This window comes from Hemiscyllium ocellatum, unplaced genomic scaffold (genome assembly GCF_020745735.1).
Source record: "Hemiscyllium ocellatum isolate sHemOce1 unplaced genomic scaffold, sHemOce1.pat.X.cur. scaffold_1818_pat_ctg1, whole genome shotgun sequence".
NCBI classification, from domain to species: domain Eukaryota; kingdom Metazoa; phylum Chordata; class Chondrichthyes; order Orectolobiformes; family Hemiscylliidae; genus Hemiscyllium; species Hemiscyllium ocellatum.
This window is the reverse complement of record NW_026867888.1, coordinates 1-23,840: the sequence shown is the minus strand read 5'-3', so window position 1 is coordinate 23,840 and position 23,840 is coordinate 1. Positions and strand designations below refer to the sequence as shown.

Here is a 23,840-nt window from a genome sequence, read left to right as displayed (position 1 = left end):
CGCACTCCTCCACGCCTCCCTTTCCCAATGGCAGGCAGTGGCCAGGGGGGTACCGCAGGGATCACTACTGGCACCGCAGCTTTTTACCATATATCTTAACCATCTACAAGATGCTATTAGCCATAACATTAGCAAATTTGCTGATGATACTAAGCTGGCTGGCAGGGTGAAATGTCATCAGGATGTTAGCAGATTACAGGGTGACCTGGACAAGTTAGGTGAGTGGCCAGATGCAATTTAATGTGGATAAATCAATGGTTACCCACTTTGGTGGAAGGCAGATTACTACCTAAATGGAATCAATTTAGGTCAAGGGGCAGGACAGAGAGATCTGGGGGTTCCTGTACACCACTCAATGAAGGTAAGCATGCAGGTACAGCAGGTAGTGAAGAAGGCTAATAGCATGCTGGCCTTCATAACAAGAGGGATGGAGTATAGAAGCAAAGAGGTTCTTTTGCAGCTGTACAGGGCCCTGGTGAGACCACACCTGGAGTACTGTGTGCAGTTCTGCTCTCCAGATTTGATTCTGGCTATTGAGGGAATGCAGCGTAGGTTCACCAGGTCAATTCCTGGGGCGGGATTACCTTACACTGAAAGACTGGAGCGACTGGGCTTGTGTGTACCCTCGAGTTTAGAAGACTGAGAGGGGATCTGATTGAGACATTTCAGATCATCTGGACACTCTGGCGGCAGGAAACATGTTCCGCTGCTGGGTGAGTGCCGAAACAGAGGACACTGCTTAAAAATACGGGTAGACCATTTAGGACAGAGATGAGGAGAAACTTCTTCACCCAGAGAGTGGTGGCTGTGTGGAATGCTCTGCCCCAGAGGGCAGTGGAGGCCCAGTCTCTGGATTCATTTAAGAAAGAGTTGCATAGAGCTCTCAAGGATAGTGGAATCAAGGGTTACGGAGATAAGGCAGGAACAGGATACTGATTAAGGATGATCAGCCATGATCATATTGAATGGTGGTGCAGGCTCGAAAGGCAGAATGGCCAACTCCTGCACCTATTGTCCTCCTTTCCTGACTGCCACCCTCAGACAGCGTGCAGCCCCAATCCCTTTCTTTCCGTCTTTCTCGCTGATTTCGGCAGCGCTCCGCTCTCCTCCCCTCCCTGTCTGGTGCCTGCAGGCGACTGATGGCCGGCAGCAGCAGCAGCAGCAGCAGCAGCAGCAAAAATAACCTGCCGCTCCATTGCGTGGCACAACACAAGTGCAGAGGGGTGACTTGAGCAGCCCCTGCTGGCGGAAAAAGCCTACTGCACCTGGTATTCCCAGGCGGTCTCCCATCCAAGTACTAACCAGGCCTGAGTCTGCTTAGCTTCCGAGATCAGACCAGATCGGGCGTTTTCAGACTAGTATGGCCGTAGGCACCGGCCCCTTCCTTTTCTCCCTACTTCAAGGCGTGCTGGCCAGCCACATTTTCTTTGCTGCTCTTTCTCTTTATCCCCTTTGTTTTTTTTTCTCTTTTTCTCTTTGCTCTTCCTCCTCTGTGCGTGCTTCCCTCCCTCCGTCCCTCCAGCTGCCTTTCAGCCAGCCCTTGCCCACCAGGCTCCTGTAGTCTCCCACATCCCCACGCAGGCCAACTGCAAGCCCTCCCCCTGCTTCATAAGGCTGCAGCCTGCATTCTCTCATCCTTCCGCACTCCTCCACGCCTCCCTTTCCCAATGGCAGGCAGTGGCCAGGGGGGTACCGCAGGGATCACTACTGGCACCGCAGCTTTTTACCATATATCTTAACCATCTACAAGATGCTATTAGCCATAACATTAGCAAATTTGCTGATGATACTAAGCTGGCTGGCAGGGTGAAATGTCATCAGGATGTCAGCAGATTACAGGGTGACCTGGACAAGTTAGGTGAGTGGCCAGATGCAATTTAATGTGGATAAATCAATGGTTACCCACTTTGGTCAAGGCAGATTACTACCTAAATGGAATCAATTTAGGTCAAGGGGCAGGACAGAGAGATCTGGGGGTTCCTGTACACCACTCAATGAAGGTAAGCATGCAGGTACAGCAGGTAGTGAAGAAGGCTAATAGCATGCTGGCCTTCATAACAAGAGGGATGGAGTATAGAAGCAAAGAGGTTCTTTTGCAGCTGTACAGGGCCCTGGTGAGACCACACCTGGAGTACTGTGTGCAGTTCTGCTCTCCAGATTTGATTCTGGCTATTGAGGGAATGCAGCGTAGGTTCACCAGGTCAATTCCTGGACTGGCGGATTACCTTACACTGAAAGACTGGAGCGACTGGGTGTGGTACCCTCGAGTTTAGAAGACTGAGAGGGGATCTGATTGAGACATTTCAGATCATCAAAGGATTGGACACTCTGGCGGCAGGAAACATGTTTCCGCTGCTGGGTGAGTGCCGAAACAGAGGACACTGCTTAAAAATACGGGGTAGACCATTTAGGACAGAGATGAGGAGAAACTTCTTCACCCAGAGAGTGGTGCTGTGTGGAATGCTCTGCCCCAGAGGGCAGTGGAGGCCCAGTCTCTGGATTCATTTAAGAAAGAGTTGCATAGAGCTCTCAAGGATAGTGGAATCAAGGGTTACGGAGATAAGGCAGGAACAGGATACTGATTAAGGATGATCAGCCATGATCATATTGAATGGTGGTGCAGGCTCGAAAGGCAGAATGGCCAACTCCTGCACCTATTGTCCTCCTTTCCTGACTGCCACCCCGCAGACAGCGTGCAGCCCCAATCCCTTTCTTTCCGTCTTTCTCGCTGATTTCGGCAGCGCTCCCGCTCTCCTCCCCTCCCTGTCTGGTGCCTGCAGGCGACTGATGGCCGCACGCAGCAGCAGCAGCAGCAGCAGCAGCAGCAGCAAAAATAACCTGCCGCTCCATTGCGTGGCACAACACAAGTGCAGAGGGGTGACTTGAGCAGCCCCTGCTGGCGGAAAAAGCCTACTGCACCTGGTATTCCCAGGCGGTCTCCCATCCAAGTACTAACCAGGCCTGAGTCTGCTTAGCTTCCGAGATCAGACGAGATCGGGCGTTTTCAGACTAGTATGGCCGTAGGCACCGGCCCCTTCCTTTCTCCCTACTTCAAGGCGTGCTGGCCAGCCACATTTTCTTTGCTGCTCTTTCTCTTTATCCCCTTTGTTTTTTTTTCTCTTTTCTCTTTGCTCTTCCTCCTCTGTGCGTGCTTCCCTCCCTCCGTCCCTCCAGCTGCCTTTCAGCCAGCCCTTGCCCACCAGGCTCCTGTAGTCTCCCACATCCCCACGCAGGCCAACTGCAAGCCCTCCCCCTGCTTCATAAGGCTGCAGCCTGCATTCTCTCATCCTTCCGCACTCCTCCACGCCTCCCTTTCCCAATGGCAGGCAGTGGCCAGGGGGGTACCGCAGGGATCACTACTGGGACCGCAGCTTTTTACCATATATCTTAACCATCTACAAGATGCTATTAGCCATAACATTAGCAAATTTGCTGATGATACTAAGCTGGCTGGCAGGGTGAAATGTCATCAGGATGTTAGCAGATTACAGGGTGACCTGGACAAGTTAGGTGAGTGGCCAGATGCAATTTAATGTGGATAAATCAATGGTTACCCACTTTGGTGCAAGGCAGATTACTACCTAAATGGAATCAATTTAGGTCAAGGGGCAGGACAGAGAGATCTGGGGGTTCCTGTACACCACTCAATGAAGGTAAGCATGCAGGTACAGCAGGTAGTGAAGAAGGCTAATAGCATGCTGGCCTTCATAACAAGAGGGATGGAGTATAGAAGCAAAGAGGTTCTTTTGCAGCTGTACAGGGCCCTGGTGAGACCACACCTGGAGTACTGTGTGCAGTTCTGCTCTCCAGATTTGATTCTGGCTATTGAGGGAATGCAGCGTAGGTTCACCAGGTCAATTCCTGGACTGGCGGGATTACCTTACACTGAAAGACTGGAGCGACTGGGCTTGTGTGTACCCTCGAGTTTAGAAGACTGAGAGGGGATCTGATTGAGACATTTCAGATCATCAAAGGATTGGACACTCTGGCGGCAGGAAACATGTTTCCGCTGCTGGTGAGTGCCGAAACAGAGGACACTGCTTAAAAATACGGGGTAGACCATTTAGGACAGAGATGAGAGAAACTTCTTCACCCAGAGAGTGGTGGCTGTGTGGAATGCTCTGCCCCAGAGGGCAGTGGAGGCCCAGTCTCTGGATTCATTTAAGAAAGAGTTGCATAGAGCTCTCAAGGATAGTGGAATCAAGGGTTACGGAGATAAGGCAGGAACAGGATACTGATTAAGGATGATCAGCCATGATCATATTGAATGGTGGTGCAGGCTCGAAAGGCAGAATGGCCAACTCCTGCACCTATTGTCCTCCTTTCCTGACTGCCACCCGCAGACAGCGTGCAGCCCCAATCCCTTTCTTCCGTCTTTCTCGCTGATTTCGGCAGCGCTCCGCTCTCCTCCCCTCCCTGTCTGGTGCCTGCAGGCGACTGATGGCCGGCAGCAGCAGCAGCAGCAGCACAGCAGCAGCAGCAAAATAACCTGCCGCTCCATTGCGTGGCACAACACAAGTGCAGAGGGGTGACTTGAGCAGCCCCTGCTGGCGGAAAAAGCCTACTGCACCTGGTATTCCCAGGCGGTCTCCCATCCAAGTACTAACCAGGCCTGAGTCTGCTTAGCTTCCGAGATCAGACGAGATCGGCGTTTTCAGACTAGTATGGCCGTAGGCACCGCCCCCTTCCTTTTCTCCCTACTTCAAGGCGTGCTGGCCAGCCACATTTTCTTTGCTGCTCTTTCTCTTTATCCCCTTTGTTTTTTTTTTCTCTTTTCTCTTTGCTCTTCCTCCTCTGTGCGTGCTTCCCTCCCTCCGTCCCTCCAGCTGCCTTTCAGCCAGCCCTTGCCCACCAGGCTCCTGTAGTCTCCCACATCCCCACGCAGGCCAACTGCAAGCCCTCCCCCTGCTTCATAAGGCTGCAGCCTGCATTCTCTCATCCTTCCGCACTCCTCCACGCCTCCCTTTCCCAATGGCAGGCAGTGGCCAGGGGGTACCGCAGGGATCACTACTGGCACCGCAGCTTTTTACCATATATCTTAACCATCTACAAGATGCTATTAGCCATAACATTAGCAAATTTGCTGATGATACTAAGCTGGCTGGCAGGGTGAAATGTCATCAGGATGTTAGCAGATTACAGGGTGACCTGGACAAGTTAGGTGAGTGGCCAGATGCAATTTAATGTGGATAAATCAATGGTTACCCACTTTGGTGCAAGGCAGATTACTACCTAAATGGAATCAATTTAGGTCAAGGGGCAGGACAGAGAGATCTGGGGGTTCCTGTACACCACTCAATGAAGGTAAGCATGCAGGTACAGCAGGTAGTGAAGAAGGCTAATAGCATGCTGGCCTTCATAACAAGAGGGATGGAGTATAGAAGCAAAGAGGTTCTTTTGCAGCTGTACAGGGCCCTGGTGAGACCACACCTGGAGTACTGTGTGCAGTTCTGCTCTCCAGATTTGATTCTGGCTATTGAGGGAATGCAGCGTAGGTTCACCAGGTCAATTCCTGGACTGGCGGGATTACCTTACACTGAAAGACTGGAGCGACTGGGCTTGTGTGTACCCTCGAGATTAGAAGACTGAGAGGGGATCTGATTGAGACATTTCAGATCATCAAAGGATTGGACACTCTGGCGGCAGGAAACATGTTTCCGCTGCTGGGTGAGTGCCGAAACAGAGGACACTGCTTAAAAATACGGGGTAGACCATTTAGGACAGAGATGAGGAGAAACTTCTTCACCCAGAGAGTGGTGGCTGTGTGGAATGCTCTGCCCCAAGGGCAGTGGAGGCCCAGTCTCTGGATTCATTTAAGAAAGAGTTGCATAGAGCTCTCAAGGATAGTGGAATCAAGGTTTACGGAGATAAGGCAGGAACAGGATACTGATTAAGGATGATCAGCCATGATCATATTGAATGGTGGTGCAGGCTCGAAAGGCAGAATGGCCAACTCCTGCACCTATTGTCCTCCTTTCCTGACTGCCACCCGCAGACAGCGTGCAGCCCCAATCCCTTTCTTTCCGTCTTTCTCGCTGATTTCGGCAGCGCTCCGCTCTCCTCCCCTCCCTGTCTGGTGCCTGCAGGCGACTGATGGCCGGCACAGCAGCAGCAGCAGCAGCAGCAAAAATAACCTGCCGCTCCATTGCGTGGCACAACACAAGTGCAGAGGGTGACTTGAGCAGCCCCTGCTGGCGGAAAAAGCCTACTGCACCTGGTATTCCCAGGCGGTCTCCCATCCAAGTACTAACCAGGCCTGAGTCTGCTTAGCTTCCGAGATCAGGCGTTTTCAGACTAGTATGGCCGTAGGCACTGGCCCCTTCCTTTTCTCCCTACTTCAAGGCGTGCTGGCCAGCCACATTTTCTTTGCTGCTCTTTCTCTTTATCCCCTTTGTTTTTTTTTTCTCTTTTCTCTTTGCTCTTCCTCCTCTGTGCGTGCTTCCCTCCCTCCGTCCCTCCAGCTGCCTTTCAGCCAGCCCTTGCCCACCAGGCTCCTGTAGTCTCCCACATCCCCACGCAGGCCAACTGCAAGCCCTCCCCCTGCTTCATAAGGCTGCAGCCTGCATTCTCTCATCCTTCCGCACTCCTCCACGCCTCCCTTTCCCAATGGCAGGCAGTGGCCAGGGGGGTACCGCAGGGATCACTACTGGCACCGCAGCTTTTTACCATATATCTTAACCATCTACAAGATGCTATTAGCCATAACATTAGCAAATTTGCTGATGATACTAAGCTGGCTGGCAGGGTGAAATGTCATCAGGATGTTAGCAGATTACAGGGTGACCTGGACAAGTTAGGTGAGTGGCCAGATGCAATTTAATGTGGATAAATCAATGGTTACCCACTTTGGTGCAAGGCAGATTACTACCTAAATGGAATCAATTTAGGTCAAGGGGCAGGACAGAGAGATCTGGGGGTTCCTGTACACCACTCAATGAAGGTAAGCATGCAGGTACAGCAGGTAGTGAAGAAGGCTAATAGCATGCTGGCCTTCATAACAAGAGGGATGGAGTATAGAAGCAAAGAGGTTCTTTTGCAGCTGTACAGGGCCCTGGTGAGACCACACCTGGAGTACTGTGTGCAGTTCTGCTCTCCAGATTTGATTCTGGCTATTGAGGGAATGCAGCGTAGGTTCACCAGGTCAATTCCTGGACTGGCGGGATTACCTTACACTGAAAGACTGGAGCGACTGGGCTTGTGTGTACCCTCGAGTTTAGAAGACTGAGAGGGGATCTGATTGAGACATTTCAGATCATCAAAGGATTGGACACTCTGGCGGCAGGAAACATGTTTCCGCTGCTGGGTGAGTGCCGAAACAGAGGACACTGCTTAAAAATACGGGGTAGACCATTTAGGACAGAGATGAGGAGAAACTTCTTCACCCAGAGAGTGTGGCTGTGTGGAATGCTCTGCCCCAGAGGGCAGTGGAGGCCCAGTCTCTGGATTCATTTAAGAAAGAGTTGCATAGAGCTCTCAAGGATAGTGGAATCAAGGTTACGGAGATAAGGCAGGAACAGGATACTGATTAAGGATGATCAGCCATGATCATATTGAATGGTGTGCAGGCTCGAAAGGCAGAATGGCCAACTCCTGCACCTATTGTCCTCCTTTCCTGACTGCCACCCGCAGACAGCGTGCAGCCCCAATCCCTTTCTTTCCGTCTTTCTCGCTGATTTCGGCAGCGCTCCGCTCTCCTCCCCTCCCTGTCTGGTGCCTGCAGGCGACTGATGGCCGGCACAGCAGCAGCAGCAGCAGCAGCAAAATAACCTGCCGCTCCATTGCGTGCACAACACAAGTGCAGAGGGGTGACTTGAGCAGCCCCTGCTGGCGGAAAAAGCCTACTGCACCTGGTATTCCCAGGCGTTCTCCCATCCAAGTACTAACCAGGCCTGAGTCTGCTTAGCTTCCGAGATCAGACGAGATCAGGCGTTTTCAGACTAGTATGGCCGTAGGCACCGGCCCCTTCCTTTTCTCCCTACTTCAAGGCGTGCTGGCCAGCCACATTTTCTTTGCTGCTCTTTCTCTTTATCCCCTTTGTTTTTTTTTTCTCTTTTCTCTTTGCTCTTCCTCCTCTGTGCGTGCTTCCCTCCCTCCGTCCCTCCAGCTGCCTTTCAGCCAGCCCTTGCCCACCAGGCTCCTGTAGTCCCCACATCCCCACGCAGGCCAACTGCAAGCCCTCCCCTGCTTCATCAGGCTGCAGCCTGCATTCTCTCATCCTTCCGCACTCCTCCACGCCTCCCTTTCCCAATGGCAGGCAGTGGCCAGGGGGTACCGCAGGGATCACTACTGGCACCGCAGCTTTTTACCATATATCTTAACCATCTACAAGATGCTATTAGCCATAACATTAGCAAATTTGCTGATGATACTAAGCTGGCTGGCAGGGTGAAATGTCATCAGGATGTTAGCAGATTACAGGGTGACCTGGACAAGTTAGGTGAGTGGCCAGATGCAATTTAATGTGGATAAATCAATGGTTACCCACTTTGGTGCAAGGCAGATTACTACCTAAATGGAATCAATTTAGGTCAAGGGGCAGGACAGAGAGATCTGGGGGTTCCTGTACACCACTCAATGAAGGTAAGCATGCAGGTACAGCAGTAGTGAAGAAGGCTAATAGCATGCTGGCCTTCATAACAAAGGGATGGAGTATAGAAGCAAAGAGGTTCTTTTGCAGCTGTACAGGGCCCTGGTGAGACCACACCTGGAGTACTGTGTGCAGTTCTGCTCTCCAGATTTGATTCTGGCTATTGAGGGAATGCAGCGTAGGTTCACCAGGTCAATTCCTGGACTGGCGGGATTACCTTACACTGAAAGACTGGAGCGACTGGGCTTGTGTGTACCCTCGAGTTTAGAAGACTGAGAGGGATCTGATTGAGACATTTCAGATCATCAAAGGATTGGACACTCTGGCGGCAGGAAACATGTTTCCGCTGCTGGGTGAGTGCCGAAACAGAGGACACTGCTTAAAAATACGGGGTAGACCATTTAGGACAGAGATGAGGAGAAACTTCTTCACCCAGAGAGTGGTGGCTGTGTGGAATGCTCTGCCCCAGAGGGCAGTGGAGGCCCAGTCTCTGGATCATTTAAGAAAGAGTTGCATAGAGCTCTCAAGGATAGTGGAATCAAGGTTACGGAGATAAGGCAGGAACAGGATACTGATTAAGGATGATCAGCCATGATCATATTGAATGGTGGTGCAGGCTCGAAAGGCAGAATGGCCAACTCCTGCACCTATTGTCCTCCTTTCCTGACTGCCACCCCCAGACAGCGTGCAGCCCCCAATCCCTTTCTTTCCGTCTTTCTCGCTGATTTCGGCAGCGCTCCGCTCTCCTCCCCCCTCCCTGTCTGGTGCCTGCAGGCGACTGATGGCCGGCACAGCAGCAGCAGCAGCAGCAGCAGCAGCAAAAATAACCTGCCGCTCCATTGCGTGGCACAACACAAGTGCAGAGGGGTGACTTGAGCAGCCCCTGCTGGCGGAAAAAGCCTACTGCACCTGGTATTCCCAGGCGGTCTCCCATCCAAGTACTAACCAGGCCTGAGTCTGCTTAGCTTCCGAGATCAGACGAGATCGGGCGTTTTCAGACTAGTATGGCCGTAGGCACGGCCCCTTCCTTTTCTCCCTACTTCAAGGCGTGCTGGCCAGCCACATTTTCTTTGCTGCTCTTTCTCTTTATCCCCTTTGTTTTTTTTTTCTCTTTTCTCTTTGCTCTTCCTCCTCTGTGCGTGCTTCCCTCCCTCCGTCCCTCCAGCTGCCTTTCAGCCAGCCCTTGCCCACCAGGCTCCTGTAGTCTCCCACATCCCCACGCAGGCCAACTGCAAGCCCTCCCCCTGCTTCATAGGCTGCAGCCTGCATTCTCTCATCCTTCCGCACTCCTCCACGCCTCCCTTTCCCAATGGCAGGCAGTGGCCAGGGGGTACCGCAGGGATCACTACTGGCACCGCAGCTTTTTACCATATATCTTAACCATCTACAAGATGCTATTAGCCATAACATTAGCAAATTTGCTGATGATACTAAGCTGGCTGCAGGGTGAAATGTCATCAGGATGTTAGCAGATTACAGGGTGACCTGGACAAGTTAGGTGAGTGGCCAGATGCAATTTAATGTGGATAAATCAATGGTTACCCACTTTGGTGCAAGGCAGATTACTACCTAAATGGAATCAATTTAGGTCAAGGGGCAGGACAGAGAGATCTGGGGGTTCCTGTACACCACTCAATGAAGGTAAGCATGCAGGTACAGCAGGTAGTGAAGAAGGCTAATAGCATGCTGGCCTTCATAACAAGAGGGATGGAGTATAGAAGCAAAGAGGTTCTTTTGCAGCTGTACAGGGCCCTGGTGAGACCACACCTGGAGTACTGTGTGCAGTTCTGCTCTCCAGATTTGATTCTGGCTATTGAGGGAATGCAGCGTAGGTTCACCAGGTCAATTCCTGGACTGACGGGATTACCTTACACTGAAAGACTGGAGCGACTGGGCTTGTGTGTACCCTCGAGTTTAGAAGACTGAGAGGGGATCTGATTGAGACATTTCAGATCATCAAAGGATTGGACACTCTGGCGGCAGGAAACATGTTTCCGCTGCTGGGTGAGTGCCGAAACAGAGGACACTGCTTAAAAATACGGGGTAGACCATTTAGGACAGAGATGAGGAGAAACTTCTTCACCCAGAGAGTGGTGGCTGTGTGGAATGCTCTGCCCCAAGGGCAGTGGAGGCCCAGTCTCTGGATTCATTTAAGAAAGAGTTGCATAGAGCTCTCAAGGATAGTGGAATCAAGGGTTACGGAGATAAGGCAGGAACAGGATACTGATTAAGGATGATCAGCCATGATCATATTGAATGGTGGTGCAGGCTCGAAAGGCAGAATGGCCAACTCCTGCACCTATTGTCCTCCTTTCCTGACTGCCACCCGCAGACAGCGTGCAGCCCCAATCCCTTTCTTTCCGTCTCTCGCTGATTTCGGCAGCGCTCCGCTCTCCTCCCCTCCCTGTCTGGTGCCTGCAGGCGACTGATGGCCGGCACAGCAGCAGCAGCAGCAGCAGCAGCAAAAATAACCTGCCGCTCCATTGCGTGGCACAACACAAGTGCAGAGGGGTGACTTGAGCAGCCCCTGCTGGCGGAAAAAGCCTACTGCACCTGGTATTCCCAGGCGGTCTCCCATCCAAGTACTAACCAGGCCTGAGTCTGCTTAGCTTCCGAGATCAGACTAGATCGGGCGTTTTCAGACTAGTATGGCCGTAGGCACCGCCCCTTCCTTTTCTCCCTACTTCAAGGCGTGCTGGCCAGCCACATTTTCTTTGCTGCTCTTTCTCTTTATCCCCTTTGTTTTTTTTTTCTCTTTTCTCTTTGCTCTTCCTCCTCTGTGCGTGCTTCCCTCCCTCCGTCCCTCCAGCTGCCTTTCAGCCAGCCCTTGCCCACCAGGCTCCTGTAGTCTCCCACATCCCCACGCAGGCCAACTGCAAGCCCTCCCCCTGCTTCATCAGGCTGCAGCCTGCATTCTCTCATCCTTCCGCACTCCTCCACGCCTCCCTTTCCCAATGGCAGGCAGTGGCCAGGGGGGTACCGCAGGGATCACTACTGGCACCGCAGCTTTTTACCATATATCTTAACCATCTACAAGATGCTATTAGCCATAACATTAGCAAATTTGCTGATGATACTAAGCTGGCTGGCAGGGTGAAATGTCATCAGGATGTTAGCAGATTACAGGGTGACCTGGACAAGTTAGGTGAGTGGCCAGATGCAATTTAATGTGGATAAATCAATGGTTACCCACTTTGGTGGCAAGGCAGATTACTACCTAAATGAATCAATTTAGGTCAAGGGGCAGGACAGAGAGATCTGGGGGTTCCTGTACACCACTCAATGAAGGTAAGCATGCAGGTACAGCAGGTAGTGAAGAAGGCTAATAGCATGCTGGCCTTCATAACAAGAGGGATGGAGTATAGAAGCAAAGAGGTTCTTTTGCAGCTGTACAGGGCCCTGGTGAGACCACACCTGGAGTACTGTGTGCAGTTCTGCTCTCCAGATTTGATTCTGGCTATTGAGGGAATGCAGCGTAGGTTCACCAGGTCAATTCCTGGACTGGCGGGGATTACCTTACACTGAAAGACTGGAGCGACTGGGCTTGTGTGTACCCTCGAGTTTAGAAGACTGAGAGGGGATCTGATTGAGACATTTCAGATCATCAAAGGATTGGACACTCTGGCGGCAGGAAACATGTTTCCGCTGCTGGGTGAGTGCCGAAACAGAGGACACTGCTTAAAAATACGGGTAGACCATTTAGGACAGAGATGAGGAGAAACTTCTTCACCCAGAGAGTGGTGGCTGTGTGGAATGCTCTGCCCCAGAGGGCAGTGGAGGCCCAGTCTCTGGATTCATTTAAGAAAGAGTTGCATAGAGCTCTCAAGGATAGTGGAATCAAGGGTTACGGAGATAAGGCAGGAACAGGATACTGATTAAGGATGATCAGCCATGATCATATTGAATGGTGGTGCAGGCTCGAAAGGCAGAATGGCCAACTCCTGCACCTATTGTCCTCCTTTCCTGACTGCCACCCGCAGACAGCGTGCAGCCCCAATCCCTTTCTTTCCGTCTTTCTCGCTGATTTCGGCAGCGCTCCGCTCTCCTCCCCTCCCTGTCTGGTGCCTGCAGGCGACTGATGGCCGGCACAGCAGCAGCAGCAGCAGCAGCAGCAGCAAAAATAACCTGCCGCTCCATTGCGTGGCACAACACAAGTGCAGAGGGGTGACTTGAGCAGCCCCTGCTGGCGGAAAAAGCCTACTGCACCTGGTATTCCCAGGCGGTCTCCCATCCAAGTACTAACCAGGCCTGAGTCTGCTTAGCTTCCGAGATCAGACGAGATCGGGCGCTTTCAGACTAGTATGGCCGTAGGCACGGCCCCTTCCTTTTCTCCCTACTTCAAGGCGTGCTGGCCAGCCACATTTTCTTTGCTGCTCTTTCTCTTTATCCCCTTTGTTTTTTTTTTCTCTTTTCTCTTTGCTCTTCCTCCTCTGTGCGTGCTTCCCTCCCTCCGTCCCTCCAGCTGCCTTTCAGCCAGCCCTTGCCCACCAGGCTCCTGTAGTCTCCCACATCCCCACGCAGGCCAACTGCAAGCCCTCCCCCTGCTTCATAAGGCTGCAGCCTGCATTCTCTCATCCTTCCGCACTCCTCCACGCCTCCCTTTCCCAATGGCAGGCAGTGGCCAGGGGGTACCGCAGGGATCACTACTGGCACCGCAGCTTTTTACCATATATCTTAACCATCTACAAGATGCTATTAGCCATAACATTAGCAAATTTGCTGATGATACTAAGCTGGCTGGCAGGGTGAAATGTCATCAGGATGTTAGCAGATTACAGGGTGACCTGGACAAGTTAGGTGAGTGGCCAGATGCAATTTAATGTGGATAAATCAATGGTTACCCACTTTGGTGCAAGGCAGATTACTACCTAAATGGAATCAATTTAGGTCAAGGGGCAGGACAGAGAGATCTGGGGTTCCTGTACACCACTCAATGAAGGTAAGCATGCAGGTACAGCAGGTAGTGAAGAAGGCTAATAGCATGCTGGCCTTCATAACAAGAGGGATGGAGTATAGAAGCAAAGAGGTTCTTTTGCAGCTGTACAGGGCCCTGGTGAGACCACACCTGGAGTACTGTGTGCAGTTCTGCTCTCCAGATTTGATTCTGGCTATTGAGGAATGCAGCGTAGGTTCACCAGTTCAATTCCTGGACTGGCGGGATTACCTTACACTGAAAGACTGGAGCGACTGGGCTTGTGTGTACCCTCGAGTTTAGAAGACTGAGAGGGGATCTGATTGAGACATTTCAGATCATCAAAGGATTGGACACTCTGGCGGCAGGAAACATGTTTCCGCTGCTGGGTGAGTGCCGAAACAGAGGACACTGCTTAAAAATACGGGGTAGACCATTTAGGACAGAGATGAGGAGAAACTTCTTCACCCAGAGAGTGGTGGCTGTGTGGAATGCTCTGCCCCAGAGGGCAGTGGAGGCCCAGTCTCTGGATTCATTAAGAAAGAGTTGCATAGAGCTCTCAAGGATAGTGGAATCAAGGGTTACGGAGATAAGGCAGGAACAGGATACTGATTAAGGATGATCAGCCATGATCATATTGAATGGTGGTGCAGGCTCGAAAGGCAGAATGGCCAACTCCTGCACCTATTGTCCTCCTTTCCTGACTGCCACCCGCAGACAGCGTGCAGCCCCAATCCCTCTCTTTCCGTCTTTCTCGCTGATTTCGGCAGCGCTCCGCTCTCCTCCCCTCCCTGTCTGGTGCCTGCAGGCGACTGATGGCCGGCACAGCAGCAGCAGCAGCAGCAGCAGCAAAAATAACCTGCCGCTCCATTGCGTGGCACAACACAAGTGCAGAGGGGTGACTTGAGCAGCCCCTGCTGGCGGAAAAAGCCTACTGCACCTGGTATTTCCAGGCGGTCTCCCATCCAAGTACTAACCAGGCCTGAGTCTGCTTAGCTTCCGAGATCAGACGAGATCGGGCGCTTTCAGACTAGTATGGCCATAGGCACCGGCCCCTTCCTTTTCTCCCTACTTCAAGGCGTGCTGGCCAGCCACATTTTCTTTGCTGCTCTTTCTCTTTATCCCCTTTGTTTTTTTTTTCTCTTTTCTCTTTGCTCTTCCTCCTCTGTGCGTGCTTCCCTCCCTCCGTCCCTCCAGCTGCCTTTCAGCCAGCCCTTGCCCACCAGGCTCCTGTAGTCTCCCACATCCCCACGCAGGCCAACTGCAAGCCCTCCCCCCTGCTTCATAAGGCTGCAGCCTGCATTCTCTCATCCCTTCCGCACTCCTCCACGCCTCCCTTTCCAATGGCAGGCAGTGGCCAGGGGGTACCGCAGGGATCACTACTGGCACCGCAGCTTTTTACCATATATCTTAACCATCTACAAGATGCTATTAGCCATAACATTAGCAAATTTGCTGATGATACTAAGCTGGCTGGCAGGGTGAAATGTCATCAGGATGTTAGCAGATTACAGGGTGACCTGGACAAGTTAGGTGAGTGGCCAGATGCAATTTAATGTGGATAAATCAATGGTTACCCACTTTGGTGCAAGGCAGATTACTACCTAAATGGAATCAATTTAGGTCAAGGGGCAGGACAGAGAGATCTGGGGGTTCCTGTACACCACTCAATGAAGGTAAGCATGCAGGTACAGCAGGTAGTGAAGAAGGCTAATAGCATGCTGGCCTTCATAACAAGAGGGATGGAGTATAGAAGCAAAGAGGTTCTTTTGCAGCTGTACAGGGCCCTGGTGAGACCACACCTGGAGTACTGTGTGCAGTTCTCCTCTCCAGATTTGATTCTGGCTATTGAGGGAATGCAGCGTAGGTTCACCAGGTCAATTCCTGACTGGCGGGATTACCTTACACTGAAAGACTGGAGCGACTGGGCTTGTGTGTACCCTCGAGTTAGAAGACTGAGAGGGGATCTGATTGAGACATTTCAGATCATCAAAGGATTGGACACTCTGGCGGCAGGAAACATGTTTCCGCTGCTGGGTGAGTGCCGAAACAGAGGACACTGCTTAAAAATACGGGGTAGACCATTTAGGACAGAGATGAGGAGAAACTTCTTCACCCAGAGAGTGGTGGCTGTGTGGAATGCTCTGCCCCAGAGGGCAGTGGAGGGCCCAGTCTCTGGATTCATTTAAGAAAGAGTTGCATAGAGCTCTCAAGGATAGTGGAATCAAGGGTTACGGAGATAAGGCAGGAACAGGATACTGATTAAGGATGATCAGCCATGATCATATTGAATGGTGGTGCAGGCTCGAAAGGCAGAATGGCCAACTCCTGCACCTATTGTCCTCCTTTCCTGACTGCCACCCTCAGACAGCGTGCAGCCCAATCCCTTTCTTTCCGTCTTTCTCGCTGATTTCGGCAGCGCTCCGCTCTCCTCCCCTCCCTGTCTGTGCCTGCAGGCGACTGATGGCCGGCAGCAGCAGCAGCAGCAGCAGCAGCAGCAAAAATAACCTGCCGCTCCATTGCGTGGCACAACACAAGTGCAGAGGGGTGACTTGAGCAGGCCCTGCTGGCGGAAAAAGCCTACTGCACCTGGTATTCCCAGGCGGTCTCCCATCCAAGTACTAACCAGGCCTGATCTGCTTAGCTTCCGAGATCAGACGAGATCGGGCGTTTTCAGACTAGTATGGCCGTAGGCACCGGCCCCTTCCTTTTCTCCCTACTTCAAGGCGTGCTGGCCAGCCACATTTTCTTTGCTGCCTTTCTCTTTATCCCCTTTGTTTTTTTTTTCTCTTTTCTCTTTGCTCTTTCTCCTCTGTGCGTGCTTCCCTCCCTCCGTCCCTCCAGCTGCCTTTCAGCCAGCCCTTGCCCACCAGGCTCCTGTAGTCTCCCACATCCCCACGCAGGCCAACTGCAAGCCCTCCCCCTGCTTCATAAGGCTGCAGCCTGCATTCTCTCATCCTTCCGCACTCCTCCACGCCTCCCTTTCCCAATGGCAGGCAGTGGCCAGGGGGGTACCGCAGGGATCACTACTGGCACCGCAGCTTTTTACCATATATCTTAACCATCTACAAGAGCTATTAGCCATAACATTAGCAAATTTGCTGATGATACTAAGCTGGCTGGCAGGGTGAAATGTCATCAGGATGTTAGCAGATTACAGGGTGACCTGGACAAGTTAGGTGAGTGGCCAGATGCAATTTAATGTGGATAAATCAATGGTTACCCACTTTGGTGAAGGCAGATTACTACCTAAATGGAATCAATTTAGGTCAAGGGGCAGGACAGAGAGATCTGGGGTTCCTGTACACCACTCAATGAAGGTAAGCATGCAGGTACAGCAGGTAGTGAAGAAGGCTAATAGCATGCTGGCCTTCATAACAAGAGGGATGGAGTATAGAAGCAAAGAGGTTCTTTTGCAGCTGTACAGGGCCCTGGTGAGACCACACCTGGAGTACTGTGTGCAGTTCTGCTCTCCAGATTTGATTCTGGCTATTGAGGGAATGCAGCGTAGGTTCACCAGGTCAATTCCTGGACTGGCGGGATTACCTTACACTGAAAGACTGGAGCGACTGGGCTTGTGTGTACCCTCGAGTTTAGAAGACTGAGAGGGGATCTGATTGAGACATTTCAGATCATCAAAGGATTGGACACTCTGGCGGCAGGAAACATGTTTCCGCTGCTGGTGAGTGCCGAAACAGAGGACACTGCTTAAAAAAACGGGGTAGACCATTTAGGACAGAGATGAGGAGAAACTTCTTCACCCAGAGAGTGGTGGCTGTGTGGAATGCTCTGCCCCAGAGGGCAGTGGAGGCCCAGTCTCTGGATTCATTTAAGAAAGAGTTGCATAGAGCTCTCAAGGATAGTGGAATCAAGGTTACGGAGATAAGGCAGGAACAGGATACTGATTAGGGATGATCAGCCATGATCATATTGAATGGTGGTGCAGGCTCGAAAGGCAGAATGGCCAACTCCTGCACCTATTGTCCTCCTTTCCTGACTGCCACCCGCAGACAGCGTGCAGCCCCAATCCCTTTCTTTCCGTCTTTCTCGCTGATTTCGGCAGCGCTCCGCTCTCCTCCCCTCCCTGTCTGGTGCCTGCAGGCGACTGATGGCCGGCACAGCAGCAGCAGCATCAGCAGCAAAAATAACCTGCCGCTCCATTGCGTGGCACAACACAAGTGCAGAGGGGTGACTTGAGCAGCCCTGCTGGCGGAAAAAGCCTACTGCACCTGTATTCCCAGGCGGTCTCCCATCCAAGTACTAACCAGGCCTGAGTCTGCTTAGCTTCCGAGATCAGACGAGATCGGCGTTTTCAGACTAGTATGGCCGTAGGCACCGGCCCCTTCCTTTTCTCCCTACTTCAAGGCGTGCTGGCCAGCCACATTTTCTTTGCTGCTCTTTCTCTTTATCCCCTTTGTTTTTTTTTTCTCTTTTCTCTTTGCTCTTCCTCCTCTGTGCGTGCTTCCCTCCCTCCGACCCTCCAGCTGCCTTTCAGCCAGCCCTTGCCCACCAGGCTCCTGTAGTCTCCCACATCCCCACGCAGGCCAACTGCAAGCCCTCCCCCCTGCTTCATAAGGCTGCAGCCTGCATTCTCTCATCCTTCCGCACTCCTCCACGCCTCCCTTTCCCAATGGCAGGCAGTGGCCAGGGGGTACCGCAGGGATCACTACTGGCACCGCAGCTTTTTACCATATATCTTAACCATCTACAAGATGCTATTAGCCATAACATTAGCAAATTTGCTGATGATACTAAGCTGGCTGGCAGGGTGAAATGTCATCAGGATGTTAGCAGATTACAGGGTGACCTGGACAAGTTAGGTGAGTGGCCAGATGCAATTTAATGTGGATAAATCAATGGTTACCCACTTTGGTGCAAGGCAGATTACTACCTAAATGGAATCAATTTAGGTCAAGGGGCAGAACAGAGAGATCTGGGGGTTCCTGTACACCACTCAATGAAGGTAAGCATGCAGGTACAGCAGGTAGTGAAGAAGGCTAATAGCAGCTGGCCTTCATAACAAGAGGGATGAGTATAGAAGCAAAGAGGTTCTTTTGCAGCTGTACAGGGCCCTGGTGAGACCACACCTGGAGTACTGTGTGCAGTTCTGCTCTCCAGATTTGATTCTGGCTATTGAGGGAATGCAGCGTAGGTTCACCAGGTCAATTCCTGGACTGGCGGGATTACCTTACACTGAAAGACTGGAGCGACTGGGCTTGTGTGTACCCTCGAGTTAGAAGACTGAGAGGGGATCTGATTGAGACATTTCAGATCATCAAAGGATTGGACACTCTGGCGGCAGGAAACATGTTTCCGCTGCTGGGTGAGTGCCGAAACAGAGGACACTGCTTAAAAATACGGGGTAGACCATTTAGGACAGAGATGAGGAGAAACTTCTTCACCCAGAGAGTGGTGCTGTGTGGAATGCTCTGCCCCAGAGGGCAGTGGAGGCCCAGTCTCTGGATTCATTTAAGAAAGAGTTGCATAGAGCTCTCAAGGATAGTGGAATCAAGGGTTACGGAGATAAGGCAGGAACAGGATACTGATTAAGGATGATCAGCCATGATCATATTGAATGGTGGTGCAGGCTCGAAAGGCAGAATGGCCAACTCCTGCACCTATTGTCCTCCTTTCCTGACTGCCACCCGCAGACAGCGTGCAGCCCCAATCCCTTTCTTTCCGTCTTCTCGCTGATTTCGGCAGCGCTCCGCTCTCCTTCCCTCCCTGTCTGGTGCCTGCAGGCGACTGATGGCCGGCACAGCAGCAGCAGCAGCAGCAGCAGCAAAAATAACCTGCCGCTCCATTGCGTGGCACAACACAAGTGCAGAGGGGTGACTTGAGCAGCCCCTGCTGGCGGAAAAAGCCTACTGCACCTGGTATTCCCAGCGGTCTCCCATCCAAGTACTAACCAGGCCTGAGTCTGCTTAGCTTCCGAGATCAGACGAGATCGGGCGTTTTCAGACTAGTATGGCCGTAGGCACCGGCCCCTTCCTTTTCTCCCTACTTCAAGGCGTGCTGGCCAGCCACATTTTCTTTGCTGCTCTTTCTCTTTATCCCCTTTGTTTTTTTTTTCTCTTTTCTCTTTGCTCTTCCTCCTCTGTGCGTGCTTCCCTCCCTCCGTCCCTCCAGCTGCCTTCAGCCAGCCCTTGCCCACCAGGCCCTGTAGTCTCCCACATCCCCACGCAGGCCAACTGCAAGCCCTCCCCCTGCTTCATAAGGCTGCAGCCTGCATTCTCTCCTCCTTCCGCACTCCTCCACGCCTCCCTTTCCCAATGGCAGGCAGTGGCCAGGGGGGTACCGCAGGGATCACTACTGGCACCGCAGCTTTTTACCATATATCTTAACATCTACAAGATGCTATTAGCCATAACATTAGCAAATTTGCTGATGATACTAAGCTGGCTGGCAGGGTGAAATGTCATCAGGATGTTAGCAGATTACAGGTTGACCTGGACAAGTTAGGTGAGTGCCAGATGCAATTTAATGTGGATAAATCAATGGTTACCCACTTTGGTGCAAGGCAGATTACTACCTAAATGGAATCAATTTAGGTCAAGGGGCAGGACAGAGAGATCTGGGGGTTCCTGTACACCACTCAATGAAGGTAAGCATGCAGGTACAGCAGGTAGTGAAGAAGGCTAATAGCATGCTGGCCTTCAAAACAAGAGGGATGGAGTATAGAAGCAAAGAGGTTCTTTTGCAGCTGTACAGGCCCTGGTGAGACCACACCCTGGAGTACTGTGTGCAGTTCTGCTCTCCAGATTTGATTCTGGCTATTGAGGGAATGCAGCGTAGGTTCACCAGGTCAATTCCTGGACTGGCGGGATTACCTTACACTGAAAGACTGGAGCGACTGGGCTTGTGTGTACCCTCGAGTTTAGAAGACTGAGAGGGGATCTGATTGAGACATTTCAGATCATCAAAGGATTGGACACTCTGGCGGCAGGAAACATGTTTCCGCTGCTGGGTGAGTGCCGAAACAGAGGACACTGCTTAAAAATACGGGTAGACCATTTAGGACAGAGATGAGGAGAAACTTCTTCACCCAAGAGAGTGGTGGCTGTGTGAATGCTCTGCCCCCAGAGGGCAGTGGAGCCCAGTCTCTGGATTCATTTAAGAAAGAGTTGCATAGAGCTCTCAAGGATAGTGGAATCAAGGGTTACGGATAAGGCAGGAACAGGATACTGATTAAGGATGATCAGCCATGATCATTGAATGGTGGTGCAGGCTCGAAAGGCAGAATGGCCAACTCCTGCACCTATTGTCCTCCTTTCCTGACTGCCACCCCCAGACAGCGTGCAGCCCCAATCCCTTTCTTTCCGTCTTTCTCGCTGATTTCGGCAGCGCTCCGCTCTCCTCCCTCCCTGTCTGGTGCCTGCAGGCGACTGATGGCCGGCACAGCAGCAGCATCAGCAGCAGCAGCAGCAAAAATAACCTGCCGCTCCATTGCGTGGCACAACACAAGTGCAGAGTGGTGACTTGAGCAGCCCCAGCTGGCGGAAAAAGCCTACTGCACCTGGTATTCCCAGGCGGTCTCCCATCCAAGTACTAACCAGGCCTGAGTCTGCTAGCTTCCGAGATCAGACGAGATCGGGCGTTTTCAGACTAGTATGGCCGTAGGCACCGGCCCCTTTCTTTTCTCCCTACTTCAAGGCGTGCTGGCCAGCAACATTTTCTTTGCTGCTCTTTCTCTTTATCCCCTTTGTTTTTTTTTTCTCTTTTCTCTTTGCTCTTCCTCCTCTGTGCGTGCTTCCCTCCCTCCGTCCCTCCAGCTGCCTTTCAGCCAGCCCTTGCCCACCAGGCTCCTGTAGTCTCCCACATCCCCACGCAGGCCAACTGCAAGCCCTCCCCCTGCTTCATAAGGCTGCAGCCTGCATTCCTCATCCTTCCGCACTCCTCCACGCCTCCCTTTCCCAATGGCAGGCAGTGGCCAGGGGGTACCGCAGGGATCACTACTGCCACCGCAGCTTTTTACCATATATCTTAACCATCTACAAGATGCTATTAGCCATAACATTAGCAAATTTGCTGATGATACTAAGCTGGCTGGCAGGGTGAAATGTCATCAGGATGTTAGCAGATTACAGGGTGACCTGGACAAGTTAGGTGAGTGGCCAGATGCAATTTAATGTGGATAAATCAATGGTTACCCACTTTGGTGCAAGGCAGATTACTACCTAAATGGAATCAATTTAGGTCAAGGGGCAGGACAGAGAGATCTGGGGGTTCCTGTACACCACTCAATGAAGGTAAGCATGCAGGTACAGCAGGTAGTGAAGAAGGCTAATAGCATGCTGGCCTTCATAACAAGAGGGATGGAGTATAGAAGCAAAGAGGTTCTTTTGCAGCTGTACAGGCCCTGGTGAGACCACACCTGGAGTACTGTGTGCAGTTCTGCTCTCCAGATTTGATTCTGGCTATTGAGGGAATGCAGCGTAGGTTCACCAGGTCAATTCCTGGACTGGCGGGATTACCTTACACTGAAAGACTGGAGCGACTGGGCTTGTGTGTACCCTCGAGTTTAGAAGACTGAGAGGGGATCTGATTGAGACATTTCAGATCATCAAAGGATTGGACACTCTGGCGGCAGGAAACATGTTTCCGCTGCTGGTGAGTGCCGAAACAGAGGACACTGCTTAAAAATACGGGTAGACCATTTAGGACAGAGATGAGGAGAAACTTCTTCACCCAGAGAGTGGTGGCTGTGTGGAATGCTCTGCCCCAGAGGGCAGTGGAGGCCCAGTCTCTGGATTCATTTAAGAAAGAGTTGCATAGAGCTCTCAAGGATAGTGGAATCAAGGGTTACGGAGATAAGGCAGGAACAGGATACTGATTAAGGATGATCAGCCATGATCATATTGAATGGTGGTGCAGGCTCGAAAGGCAGAATGGCCAACTCCTGCACCTATTGTCCTCCTTTCCTGACTGCCACCCGCAGACAGCGTGCAGCCCCAATCCCTTTCTTTCCGTCTTTTCTCGCTGATTTCGGCAGCGCTCCGCTCTCCTCCCCTCCCTGTCTGGTGCCTGCAGGCGACTGATGGCCGGCACAGCAGCAGCAGCAGCAGCAGCAAAAAATAACCTGCCGCTCCATTGCGTGGCACAACACAAGTGCAGAGGGGTGACTTGAGCAGCCCCTGCTGGCGGAAAAAGCCTACTGCACCTGGTATTCCCAGGCGGTCTCCCATCCAAGTACTAACCAGGCCTGAGTCTGCTTAGCTTCCGAGATCAGACGAGATCGGGCGTTTTCAGACTAGTATGGCCGTAGGCACCGGCCCCTTCCTTTTCTCCCTACTTCAGGCGTGCTGGCCAGCCACATTTTCTTTGCTGCTCTTTCTCTTTATCCCCTTTGTTTTTTTTTTCTCTTTTCTCTTTGCTCTTCCTCCTCTGTGCGTGCTTCCCTCCCTCCGTCCCTCCAGCTGCCTTTCAGCCAGCCCTTGCCCACCAGGCTCCTGTAGTCTCCCACATCCCCACGCAGGCCAACTGCAAGCCCTCCCCCTGCTTCATAAGGCTGCAGCCTGCATTCTCTCATCCTTCCGCACTCCTCCACGCCTCCCTTTCCCAATGGCAGGCAGTGGCCAGGGGGTACCGCAGGGATCACTACTGGCACCGCAGCTTTTTACCATATATCTTAACCATCTACAAGATGCTATTAGCCATAACATTAGCAAATTTGCTGATGATACTAAGCTGGCTGGCAGGGTGAAATGTCATCAGGATGTTAGCAGATTACAGGGTGACCTGGACAAGTTAGGTGAGTGGCCAGATGCAATTTAATGTGGATAAATCAATGGTTACCCACTTTGTGCAAGGCAGATTACTACCTAAATGGAATCAATTTAGGTCAAGGGGCAGGACAGAGAGATCTGGGGGTTCCTGTACACCACTCAATGAAGGTAAGCATGCAGGTACAGCAGGTAGTGAAGAAGGCTAATAGCATGCTGGCCTTCATAACAAGAGGGATGGAGTATAGAAGCAAAGAGGTTCTTTTGCAGCTGTACAGGGCCCTGGTGAGACCACACCTGGAGTACTGTGTGCAGTCTGCTCTCCAGATTTGATTCTGGCTATTGAGGGAATGCAGCGTAGGTTCACCAGGTCAATTCCTGGACTGGCGGGATTACCTTACACTGAAAGACTGGAGCGACTGGGCTTGTGTGTACCCTCGAGTTTAGAAGACTGAGAGGGGATCTGATTGAGACATTTCATATCATCAAAGGATTGGACACTCTGGCGCAGGAAACATGTTTCCGCTGCTGGGTGAGTGCCGAAACAGAGGACACTGATTAAAAATACGGGGTAGACCATTTAGGACAGAGATGAGGAGAAACTTCTTCACCCAGAGTG

The 23,840-nt window shown here is 51.8% G+C and overlaps 13 non-coding genes and 1 pseudogene across 13 annotated transcripts; all 14 read right to left on the bottom strand.

Moving 5' to 3' along the window:
- Window positions 1-1,253: 1,253 nt before the first annotated feature.
- On the bottom strand, window positions 1,254-1,372 carry LOC132810719 (5S ribosomal RNA). Its single transcript, XR_009643040.1, has one exon. It is a non-coding gene; the product is annotated as a 5S ribosomal RNA (ribosomal RNA).
- A 1,535-nt stretch (window positions 1,373-2,907) lies between these two features.
- LOC132810728 (5S ribosomal RNA) lies at window positions 2,908-3,026 on the bottom strand. The gene has a single exon (XR_009643049.1). It is a non-coding gene; the product is annotated as a 5S ribosomal RNA (ribosomal RNA).
- A 1,532-nt stretch (window positions 3,027-4,558) lies between these two features.
- LOC132810723 (5S ribosomal RNA) lies at window positions 4,559-4,676 on the bottom strand. Its single transcript, XR_009643044.1, has one exon. It is a non-coding gene; the product is annotated as a 5S ribosomal RNA (ribosomal RNA).
- A 1,526-nt stretch (window positions 4,677-6,202) lies between these two features.
- LOC132810674 (5S ribosomal RNA) lies at window positions 6,203-6,311 on the bottom strand (annotated as a pseudogene).
- A 1,524-nt stretch (window positions 6,312-7,835) lies between these two features.
- On the bottom strand, window positions 7,836-7,954 carry LOC132810727 (5S ribosomal RNA). The gene has a single exon (XR_009643048.1). It is a non-coding gene; the product is annotated as a 5S ribosomal RNA (ribosomal RNA).
- Window positions 7,955-9,484: 1,530 nt separating this feature from the next.
- Window positions 9,485-9,603, bottom strand: LOC132810717 (5S ribosomal RNA). The gene has a single exon (XR_009643038.1). It is a non-coding gene; the product is annotated as a 5S ribosomal RNA (ribosomal RNA).
- Window positions 9,604-11,128: 1,525 nt separating this feature from the next.
- Window positions 11,129-11,247, bottom strand: LOC132810720 (5S ribosomal RNA). Its single transcript, XR_009643041.1, has one exon. It is a non-coding gene; the product is annotated as a 5S ribosomal RNA (ribosomal RNA).
- Window positions 11,248-12,781: 1,534 nt separating this feature from the next.
- LOC132810673 (5S ribosomal RNA) lies at window positions 12,782-12,900 on the bottom strand. Its single transcript, XR_009643005.1, has one exon. It is a non-coding gene; the product is annotated as a 5S ribosomal RNA (ribosomal RNA).
- A 1,527-nt stretch (window positions 12,901-14,427) lies between these two features.
- Window positions 14,428-14,546, bottom strand: LOC132810718 (5S ribosomal RNA). Its single transcript, XR_009643039.1, has one exon. It is a non-coding gene; the product is annotated as a 5S ribosomal RNA (ribosomal RNA).
- Window positions 14,547-16,076: 1,530 nt separating this feature from the next.
- Window positions 16,077-16,194, bottom strand: LOC132810731 (5S ribosomal RNA). The gene has a single exon (XR_009643052.1). It is a non-coding gene; the product is annotated as a 5S ribosomal RNA (ribosomal RNA).
- Window positions 16,195-17,716: 1,522 nt separating this feature from the next.
- LOC132810732 (5S ribosomal RNA) lies at window positions 17,717-17,833 on the bottom strand. The gene has a single exon (XR_009643053.1). It is a non-coding gene; the product is annotated as a 5S ribosomal RNA (ribosomal RNA).
- A 1,527-nt stretch (window positions 17,834-19,360) lies between these two features.
- Window positions 19,361-19,478, bottom strand: LOC132810721 (5S ribosomal RNA). The gene has a single exon (XR_009643042.1). It is a non-coding gene; the product is annotated as a 5S ribosomal RNA (ribosomal RNA).
- Window positions 19,479-21,003: 1,525 nt separating this feature from the next.
- LOC132810730 (5S ribosomal RNA) lies at window positions 21,004-21,121 on the bottom strand. Its single transcript, XR_009643051.1, has one exon. It is a non-coding gene; the product is annotated as a 5S ribosomal RNA (ribosomal RNA).
- Window positions 21,122-22,647: 1,526 nt separating this feature from the next.
- On the bottom strand, window positions 22,648-22,766 carry LOC132810704 (5S ribosomal RNA). Its single transcript, XR_009643027.1, has one exon. It is a non-coding gene; the product is annotated as a 5S ribosomal RNA (ribosomal RNA).
- Window positions 22,767-23,840: the final 1,074 nt, after the last annotated feature.